We start from the raw sequence: 11828 nt of genomic DNA, 5'->3' as shown, positions 1-11828 counted from the left end.
TAACAAACTTCTCCATGAAAACTGAGCTGTAACTCTGTGAGACGAATTCACACAAAACAAAGTTCATACTCAGAAACCTTCTTTCTACCTTTTTTCTGAGGATATTTCCTTTGTCACCGTAGGCTTCAATGTGATCCAAAATACCCCTTCTCAGAAAATCAAAAACTGCTACCAAACTGTTCCATGAAAACAATCATGTAACTTTGTGATATGAATTATCACATCACAAAGCAGTTTCTAAGACAACTTCCTTCTAGTTTTTATCTCAGGATATTTCCTTTTTCACCATAGGCCTCAGTGCGTTCCCAAATAACTCTATGCCGATTCCATGAAATCAGTGTTAGTAAAGTGCTCCGAGAAAAGAAAGGCGTAACTCCGTGAGATGAATTCACAAATCACAAAGCAGTTTCTCAGAAAGCTTCTTTCTAGTTTTTGTCTCTGGGTATTTCCTTTGTTACCACAAGCTTCAATTTACTTTAAAATATCCCACTGCAGATTTCAAGAAAACAGTGTTAGCAAAACTGCTCAATGAATGGAACTGCACAACTCTGTGAGACGAATTCACACATTACAAAGCAGTTTCTCAGAAAGCTTCTTTTTGGTTTTATCTGAGGATATTTCCTTTTCACTAGAGGCTTCAATGCACTCCGAAATATCCTATTGCAGATTCCACGAAAACAGTGTTATCAAACTGCTCCATGAAAAGAAAGATGTAACTCTGTGAGATGAATTCACACATCCCAAAGAACTTTCTCAGAAAGCTTCTTTCTAGTTTTTATCTGAGGATATTTCCTTTGTCAATATAGGTTTCAATGCAATCCAAATTATTCCTTCTCAGATTCCCCAAAAACAGTGCTACCAAACTGCTTCATGAAATGAACCACGCTACTCTGTGAGGTGAACTCACAAATCACCAAGTAGTTTCTCAGAAAATTTCTTTCTAGTTTTTGTATGAGGATATTTCCTTTTTCTCTATAGGCCTCACTATACTCGCAAATATTCCTTTGCAGATTTCACAAAAATACTGTTAGCAAACTGTTCCATGAAAAGAAACATGTAAATCCATGAGATGAATTCACACATTACAAAACAGTTTCCAATAAAGCTTCTTTCCAGTTTTTATCTGATGATATTTGCTTTGTCACAATAGGCTTCAAATAGATCCAAAATATCCCTTCTCAGATTCCCCAAAAATAGTACTATCATATTTCTCCATGAGAAGAATCATGTATCTCTGTGAGATGAATTCTCAAATCAGAAAGGAGTTTCTCAGAAAGCTTCTTATTGTTTTTTTCTGTGGATATTTCCTTTGTCACCATAGGTTTCGATCTGCTCCCAAATATCCTATTGCAGATTCCAGGAAAACACTGTTAGCAAACTGCTCACTGAAAAGAACAGTGAGACGCTGTGAGATTAATTCACACATCACAAAGCAGTTTTTCTGAAAGTTTTTTTTCTAGCTTTTATCTGGGGATATTCTCTTTTTCACTATAGTCCTCAATGCGCTCCCAAACATCCCTTTGCAGATTCCACGAAAACAGATTTAGCAAATTGCGCCATGAAAGAAAGGTGTAATTCTGTGAGTTGAATTCACACATCACAAAGAATGTTCTCAGAAAGCTTCTTTCTATTTTTTTATCTGAGCATATTTCCTTTGTCACCACATGCTTCCATGCAATTTAAAATATCCCTTCTCAGATTCCACAAAAACAATGCTACCAAACTGCTCCATAAAAACAGTGGTGTAACTCTTTGAAATGAATTCTCCTATCACAAAGCTGTACCTCAGAAAGCTTCTCTCTAGTTTTTATCTGTGGATATTTCCTTATTCACTATATTCCTCAATGCACTCCCAAATATCCCATTGCAGATTAAACACATAAAGTGTTAGCAAGCTTCTCATGAAAAGAGCGGTGTAACTCTGTGAGATAAATTCACACATCGCAAAGCAGTTTCTCAGAAAGCTTTCTAGTTTTTATCTCAGGATATTTTCATTATCGACATAGGCCTCAATGCAGTCCCAAATATCCCTTTGCAGATTTCACGAAATCAGTGTTAGCAAACTGCTCCAAGAATAGAATCATGTAATTCTGTGATGTGAATACACACATCACAAAGCAGTTTCTCAGAAAGTTTCCTTCTAGTTTTTGTCTGAGGATAATTCTTTTGTCACCTTTTGCCTCAATGCTCTCACGAATATCCCTTTCCAGATTTCATGAAAATAGTGTTAGCAAACTACTCCATGAAAAGAAGGTGTAAATCTGTGAGATGATTTCACTCATCAAAATGAAATTTCTCAGAAAGCTTCTTTCTAGTTTTAAACTGAAGATATTTCCTTTGTCACCAAAGGCTTCAATGTGATCCAAAATATCCCTTTTCATATACCCCCAAAAAAGTGCTACCAATCTGTTCCATAAAAAGAACAGTGAATCTCTGGGAAATGAATTCACACAACACAAAGAAGTTTCTCAGAAAGCTTCTTTATGATTTTTATGTGAGGATATTTCCTTTGTCACCATAGACTTCAATGCACTCCCAAATATCCTATTGCAGATTCCACAAAAACAGTGTTATCAAACTGCTCAATGAAAAGAACACTGTATCTCTGTGAGATGAAATCACAAATCACAAAGCAGTTACTCAGAGTGCTTTCTTCTAGTTTTTATTTCAGGTTATTTCCTTTTTCACTATAAGCCTCATTGCGCTCCCAAATATCCCTGTAGAGATTCCAAAAAAAACAGTGTTATTGTTCTGCTCCATGAAGAGAAAGGTGTAACTCAGTAAGATGAATTAAAACATGACAAATTGATTTCTCAGAAAGCTTCTTTCCAGTTTTTATATAATTATATTTAATTGTCACCATAGGCTTCAATGTGATCCAAAATATCCCTCATCAGATTCCCTGAAAACATTGCTACCATATTGATCCATGAAAAGAATCATGTATCTCTGTGAGACGAATTAACACATCACAAAGAGGTTTCTCAGAAAGCTTCTTTCTAGTTTTTATCTGAGGATATTCCCTTTGTCACCATAGGCTTCATTGAGATACAAATTATCCCTTCTCAGATTCCCCAAAAACAGTGCTACCAAACTTCTCCATGAAAAGAAAGGTGTAACTCTCTGAGATGAATTAACTCTTCACAAAGTGGTTTCTCAGAATCCTTTTTCCTAGTTTTCATCTGAGGATATTTCCTTCATCACCATAGGCTTCATTGCGATCTGAAATATCCCTTCTCAGATTACCCAAAAACAGTGCTACCAAACTGCTCCATGAAAAGAATCGTGTAATTCTGCGAGATGAATACACAAATCACAAAGCAGCTTCTCAGACAGCTTCTTTTAGGTTTTTGTCTGAGGATAGTTCCTTTTTCACCATAGGCCTCAATGTGCTCGTGAATACCTTTGCAGATTCCACAAAAACAGTGTTAGCAAACTGCTCCTTGAAAAGAAAGGTGTAACTCTGTGAGGTGAATTCACACATCACAGAAAAGTTTCTCCGAAGGTCTCTTTCTGTTTTTTGTCTGGGGATATTTCCTCTGTCACCATATTCTTCAAGGCGCTCCCAAATATCCTATTGCAGATTCCACAAAAACAGTGTTATCAAACTCAATGATGAAAATAACATTGTATCTCTGTGAGTTGAATTCACACATCCAGAAATAGTTTCACAGAAAATTCTTTCAAATTTTTATCTGAGGATATTTCCTTTTTCACCATAGGACTCAAGGCGCTCCCATATATCACCTTGCAGATTTCACAAAAGTAGGGTTTGTAAACTACTCCATGAAAATAAAGGTGTAACTCTGTGAGGTGAATTCATACATCACAAAGAATTTTCTCTGTAAGCTTCTTTCAAGTTGTTATCTGAGGATATTTCCTTTGTCACCATAGGCATCAATGCGATCCACAATATCCCTTCTCAGATTTCCCAAAAACAGTATAGCATACTGCTCCATTATAAGAATGGTGTAACTCTGTGAGATGAATTCAAATATCACACAGTTGGTTCTCAGTAATCTTTCTAGTTTTTATCTGATGATATTTCCTTTTTCACCATATTCCATAACGCGCTCTGGAATATCCCATCGCAGATTCCACAAATAAAGTGTTATCAAACTTCTCAATGAAAAGAACAGTGTAACTCTGTGAGATGAATTCAAACATCACACAGCTGTTTCTCAGAAATCCTCTTTCTAGTTTTGTCTGAGGATGTTACCTTTTTCACTGTTCGCCTCAATGCACTCGTGAATATCTCTTTGAAGATTTCACGAAAATAGTGTTTGCAAACTGCTGCATGAAAGGAAAAAGTGTATATCTGTGACATGAATTCACACATCACAAAGCAGTTACTCAGAAAGCTTCTTTTTGTTTTTTTCTTGGGATATTTCCTTTGTCACCATAGGCTTCAATGCACTCCAAAATGTCCTATTGCAGATTTCAAAAAAAAAAAACTGTTATCATACTGTTCAATGAAAACAACAGTATATCTCTGTGAGATGAATTCATAATCCAAAAGTTGCTTCTCAGAAAGCTTCTTTCTAGCTTTTATCTGAGGATATTTACTTTTTCACCATAGGCCTTAATGTGATCTCGAATATCCATCGCAGATTCCATGATAAAAGTGTTAGCACACCTCTCAATGAAAAGAATGGTGTAACTTTGGGAGGTTAATTCACACATCACAAAGAAGTCTCTCAGAAAGTTTCTTTCTAATTTTTATCTAAGGATATTTCCTTTGTCACCAAAGGCTTCAATGCGATACAAAATATTCCTTCTCAGATTCCATGAAAAAAGTGCTACCAAACTGCTCCATGAAAAGCATCATGTAACTCTGTGAGATGAATTCACTAAACACAAAGCAGTTTCTCAGAAACCTTCTTTCTACTTTTTGTCTGAGGATATGTCTTTTTTCACCATTTGCCTCAATGCACTTGTTAATATCCCTTTTCAGATTCCACAAAAATAGGGTTAGCAAACCGCTCCATGAAAATAAAGGTGTAAATCTGTGATATGAATTCACACATCACAAAGCACTGTCTCAGGAAGCTTCTTTTTGTTTTTTGTCTGGTTACATTTCCTTTGTTACCATAGGTTTCAATGTGCTCCCAAATAACTCTTCTCACATACCACTAAAACACTGATGATCCACAAACAGGTTAAACTCTATGACATGAATACAAACATTACAAAACCATTTCTCAAAAGCTTCTCTCCAGTTTTTATCTGAAGTTATTTCCTCTTTCACTATAGGCCCTTGGAACTCCAGAACATCCCCTTGCAGATTCCTTAAAAACAGTTCTACCAACCTACTCAAAGAAAATGAAGGTGTAACACTGTGATGAATTCTTTCTAGTTGTTATCTCAGGATATTTCCTTTTCCACCATCAGTTTCCATGTGCACCAAAATATCCCTTCTCAGACACCACAAAAACAGTGCTAGCAAACTGATGCATGAAAAAAATCATGTATCTCTGTGAGATGAATTAACACAACACAAAGCAGTTTCTCAGAAAGGTTCATTCTAGTTTTAATATGAGGATAATTCCTTTGTCACCATGATCTTCAATGCGTTTTAGAATATCCCATTAGATATCCCAAGGAAACAGTCTTAGCACTCTGCTCAATGGAAAGAACAGTGTAACTCTCTGAGATGAATTCACACATCACAAAGCAGTTTCTCAGAAAGATTATTTTTGTTTTTTTATGTGAAGATATTCGCTTTGTCAGCATAGGCTTCAATGCACTCCCAAATATCCTATTGCAGATTCCTAAAAAAAAGTGTTATCAAACTGCTCAATGAGAAGGACAGCGTAGTTCTGTGAGATGAATTCACACATCATGAAACAGTTTCTCAGAAAGCTTCTTTCTGATTTTTATCTGAGGATATTTCCTTTTTCACTCTATGCCACAATATGCTCCCAAATTTCTCTTTGCAGATTCCACGAAAACAGTGTTGGCAAACAGCTCCATGAAAAGAAAGGTGTAAATCTGTGAGATGAATTCACACATCAAAAAGAGCTTTCTCAGAAAGCTTCTTGTTAGTTTTTATCTGAGGATATTTCTTTAGTCACCAAGGGCTTCAATGTGACACAAAATATCCCTTCTCAGATTACCCAAAAACAGTGCTACCAAACTGCTCCCTGAAAGGAGTCATGTAATTCTGTGAGATGAATTCATACATCACAAAGAAGTTTCTCAGAAAGCTTCTTTGTAGTTTTTGTCTGAGGATATTTCCTTTGTCACCAGAGGATTTCATGCAGTTCAAAATATCCCTTCTCAGAGTCTCCAAAAACAGTGCTACCAAACTGCTTCATGAAAAGAATAATGTAACTCTGTGAGATGAATTCACACATCACAAAGCAGTTTCTCAGAAAGCAAATTTTTGGTTTTTATCTGAGGATATTTCTGTGTCAACATAGGTTTCAATGCGTTCCCAGATATCCTGTTAAAGATTCCATGAAAACAGTGTTATCAAACTGCACAATTAAAGGAATGGTGTAACTCTATGTGATGAATATACACATCACAAAGCCGTTTATCAAAAGTCTCCTTGAAAATTTATATCTGAGGATATTTACTTTTTCACTATAGGCCTCAATGCACTTCCAAATATCCCCCTGTTGATTCAACGAAAACTGTGTTAGCAAACCTCTATGAAAAGAAAGGTGTAACTGTGTGAGATGAATTCACACATCACAAAGAAGTTTCTCAGAATGATTCTTTCTAGTTTTTATCTGAGGATATTTCCATTGTCACCACAGGCTTCAATGTGATCCAAAATATCCTTTCTCAGATTCCCTAAAAGCAGTGCTACCAAACTGCTCCATGAAAAGTATCATCTAACTCTGTGAGATGAATTAACAAATCACAAAGCAATTTCTCAGAAAGTTTCTAGTTTCTGTCTGAGGATATTTACTTTGTCACTATAAACTTCAATGAGCTCCAAAATATCCCTTTGCAGATTTATAGAAAATAGTGTTAACAGTCTGCTCAAACTCAAACAAATTTACAAGAAAAAAACAAACAACCTCATCAAAAAGTGGACAAAGGATATGAACAGACAGTTCTCAAAAGAAGACATTCATACTGCCAACAGACACAGGAAAAAATGCTCATCATCACTGGCCATCAGAGAAATGCAAATCAAAACCACAATGAGATACCATCTCACACCAGTTAGAATGGCAGTCATTCAAAAGTCAGGAAACAACAGGTGCTGGAGAGGATGTGGAGAAATAGGAACACTTTTACACTGTTGATGGGATTGTAAACTAGTTCAACCATTATGGAAAACAGTATGGCGATTCCTCAAGGATCTAGAAGTAGAAGTACCATATGACCCAGCCATCCCATTACTGGGTATATCCCCAAAGGACTATAAATCATGCTGCTATAAAGACACATGCACACGTATGTTTATTGTGGCACTATTCACAATAGCAAAGACTTGGAATCAACCCAAATGTCCATCAGGGATAGACTGGATTAAGAAAATGTGGCACATATACACCATGGAATACTATGCAGCCATCCAAAAGGATGAGTTTGTGTCCTTTGTAGGGACATGGATGCAGCTGGAAACCATCATTCTCAGCAAACTGTCACAAGAACAGAAAACCAAACACCGCATGTTCTCACTCATAGGTGGGAACTGAACAATGAGATCACTTGGACTCAGGAAGGGGAACATCATACACTGGGGCCTATCATGGGGAGGCGGGAGGGGGAAGGGATTGCATTGGGAGTTATACCTGATGTAAATGACAAGTTGATGGGTGCAGCACAGCAACATGGCACAAGTATACATATGTAACAAACTTGTACCTTATGCATATGTACCCTAGAACTTAAAATATAATAATAAAAAAAAAGAAAAGAAAGGTTTAACTCTGTGAGGTAAAATCACCAATCACAAAGTTGTTTCTCAGGAAGCGTGTTTCAAGTTTTTATCTGAGGATATTTCCTGTGTCAGCATAGGCTTGAATGCGATCCAAAATATCCTTTCCCAGATTCCACAAAAACAGTTGTAACAAACTGTTCCATAAAAGGAAATTGTAATTCTCTGAGGTGATTCACAAATTAGAATGCAGATTCTCAGAAAGCTTTTGTCTAGTTTTTTTGTCTGAAGATATTTCCTTTTCCACTATAGACTTCAATGGGCTCACAAATATCCCTTCTCAGACACCACAAAAACAGTGAAGCCAAAGTGCTCCCTCAACAGAAACGTTTAGCTCTGTGAGATGAATGCAAACATCATAAAGTAGTTTCTCAGAAAGCTCCTCTCCAGTTTTTACCTGAAGAATTTTCTTCTTTCAACTTAGGCCTCAATGTGCTCCCAAATATCCCTCTGCAGATTCTGCAAAAACAGTGCTACCAAACTCCTCAAGGAAAAATAAGGTGTAATTCTGTGAGATGAATTCACCCATCACAAAGCAGTCTCTCAGAAAGCTTCTTTCTAGTTTAAATCTGACAATATTTTCTTTTTCACCATAGACTTCAAAGTGCTCCCAAATATATCTTCTCAGATACCACAAAAACAGTGATGCCTAACTGCTCAACCAACAAAAAGATTAAACACTATGAGATGAATAAACGCATGAAAAACAATTTCTCAAAAAGCTTCTCTCCAGTTTTTATCTGAAGTTATTTCATTTTTCACCGTAGGCCTCTAGGAGTTCCAAAATATCCCTTTCAAGATTCCATAAAAACAGTGCTATCAAACTACTCCATGTATAGAATCATGTAACTCTGTGAGACGAATTCACAAATCACAAAGCAGTTTTTCAGAACACTACTTTCTAGTTTTTATATGAGGATATTTCCTTTGTCACCCTAAGCTTCAATGCACTCTGAAATATCCCATTGCAGATTCCAAGAAAACAGTGTTAACAAACTGCTCAATGAAAAGAACAGTGTAACTTTGTGAGATGAATTCATGCATCACAAAGCAGTTTCTCAGAAAGCTTCTTTTTTGTGTGTAAGGATATTTCCTTCGTTACCACAGGCTTCAATGCACTCCCAAGTGTGCTACTACAGATTCTATGAAACCAGTGCAATCAGACTGCTCAATGAAAAGTGCAGTGTAACTCTGTGAGATGAATTCAGCAATCACAAAGCAGTTTCTCAGACAGATCCTTTCTAGCTTTTATCTGAGGAGATTTCCTTTTTTACCACAGTCCTCAATGTGCTCCCAATTATCCCTTTGCAAATTCCGTGAAAAGAGTGTTAGGAAATTGCTCAATGAAAACAACAGTGTAACTCTGTGAGATGAATTCACACATCACAAAGCAGTTTTTCCGGAAGCTTCTTTCTAGTGTTTATCTGAGGATATTTCCCTTTTCACTATATGCATCAATGTGCTCCCATGAAAACTCTGCAATTTGCATGAAAACAGTGTTAGCAAGCTGCTCCATGAAAAGAAAGGTATAATTCTGAGAGATGAATTCATACCTCAGAAGAAACTTTCTCAGAAAGCCTCCTTGTAGTTTTCATCTGAGGATATTTCCTTTGTCAAGATAGGCTTCAATGCAATCCAAAATATCCCTTCTCAGATTCCCAAAAAACAGTCCTGCCAAACTAATTCATGAAAGGAATCATGTAACTCTGTGAGATGAATTAACACACCATAAGTCAGTTTCTCAGAAAACTTATTTCTCGTTTTCATTTGTGGATATTTCCTTTCTCATCATAGGCCTCAATACGCTCTCAAATATCCCTTTGCAGATTCCACGAAAACAGTGTTAGTACACTGCATCATGAATAGAAAGGTGTAACCATTTGAGGTGAATTCAAAAATCACAAAGTAGTTTCTCATAAAGCTTCTTTCTAGTTTTTATCTAACGATACTTTCTTTGTCACCGTAGGCTTCAATGCAATCCAAAATATCCCTTCTCAGATTCCCCAAAAACAGTGCTACGAAACTCCTGCATGAAAAGAATCATGTAAATCTGTCAGATGAATTCATATTTTACAAAGCAGTTTCTTAGAAAGCTTCTTTCTAGCTTTTGTCTGATGGTATTTCCTTTGTCACTGTAAGCTTCAATGTGCTCCAAAATATCCCATTGCAGATTGCGTCAACAGTGTTAGCAAACTGTTCAATGAATAGAAGAGTGTAATTCTGTGAGATGAAAACACATCATAAAGCAGTTTCTCAAAAAGTTTCTCTATAGTTTTTATCTGAGGATATTTCCTTTTGCACCATAGGCATCAATGCACTCCCATGTATCCCTTTGCAGATTCCACTAAAACAGTCTTATCAAACAGTCAATGAAAAGAATTGTGTACCTCTCTGAGGTGAATTCACATCACAAAGCAGTTTCTCAGGAAACTTCTTTCTAATTTTTATCTGAGGATATTTCCTTTGTCACCAAAGGCTTCAATGCAATCCAAAATACCCTTTTCAGATTCCACAAAAAAGGTGCTACCCAGTGCACCATGAAAAGAATTGTGTAAATCTGTGAGAAGAATTCACAAATCAGAAAGCAGTTTCTCAGAAAGCTTCATTTTGCTTACGTCTGAAGATATTTCGTTTGTCACCCTAAGCTTCAATCCACTCTGACATAACCTATTTCAGATTCCATGATAACATTGTTAGCTAACTACACAATGAATAGTGTACCTCTGTGAGATGAATTCACACATCACAAAGCAGTTTCTAAGAAATCTTCTTTCTAGTTTTTATATGAGGATATTTCCTTTTTCAAAATAGGCCTCAATGTTCTCCCAAATTTCCCTTTTCTGATTCCAAAAAAACAGTGTAAGCAACTGCAACAAAAAAAGAAAGGTGTGACTTGGTATGATGAATTCACACATCACAAATAACTTCCCAGAAAAGTCCTTTCTGGTTTTTTTCTGAGGATATTTCCTTTATCACCATATTCTTCAACGTGATCCAAAATATCCCTTCTCAGATTCCCCAAAAACAGTACTACCAAACTGACCCATGAAAAGAATCACGTAACTCAGTGAAATGAATTAGGACATCACAAAGCGGTTTCTCAGAAAGATTCTTCCTACTTTTTATATGAGGATATTTCTTTTGTCACCATATGGTTCATGTGCTCTGAAATATACCATTGCAGATTCCAAGAAAACAGGGTTATGAAACTGCTCATTGAAAAGTACAGTGTAACTCAGTGAGATGAATTCACACATCACAAAGAAATTTCCCAGAAAGCTTCTTTCTAGTTTTTATCTGAGGACATTTCCTTTTTCACCATATTCCGCAATGCACTCCAAATATTTCTTTGCAGATCCATCGAAAACAATGTTAGCCAACTGCTCCATGAACAGCAAGGTGTAACTCTGAGAGATGAAGTCTATAGTGGAAAAGGAAATATCTTCAGACAAAAAAACTAGACAAAAGCTTTCTGAGAATCTGCATTCTAATTTGTGAATCACCTCAGAGAATTACAATTTCCTTTTATGGAACAGTTTGTTACAACTGTTTTTGTGGAATCTGGGAAAGGATATTTTGGATCGCATTCAAGCCTATGCTGACACAGGAAATATCCTCAGATAAAAACTTGAAACACGCTTCCTGAGAAACAACTTTGTGATTGGTGATTTTACCTCACAGAGTTAAACCTTTCTTTTCTTTTTTTTTATTATTATATTTTAAGTTCTAGGGTACATATGCATAAGGTACAGGTTTGTTACATATGTATACTTGTGCCATGTTGCTGTGCTGCACCCATCAACTTGTCATTTACATCAGGTATAACTCCCAATGCAATCCCTTCCCCCTCCCGCCTCCCCATGATAGGCCCCAGTGTATGATGTTCCCCTTCCTGAGTCCAAGTGATCTCATTGTTCAGTTCCCACCT

The sequence above is a fragment of the Macaca fascicularis genome, chromosome 20, assembly GCF_037993035.2.
Source record: "Macaca fascicularis isolate 582-1 chromosome 20, T2T-MFA8v1.1".
Lineage (NCBI taxonomy): Eukaryota > Metazoa > Chordata > Mammalia > Primates > Cercopithecidae > Macaca > Macaca fascicularis.
The sequence above is the reverse complement of the archived record's forward strand: the minus strand, read 5'-3'. Positions refer to the sequence as shown.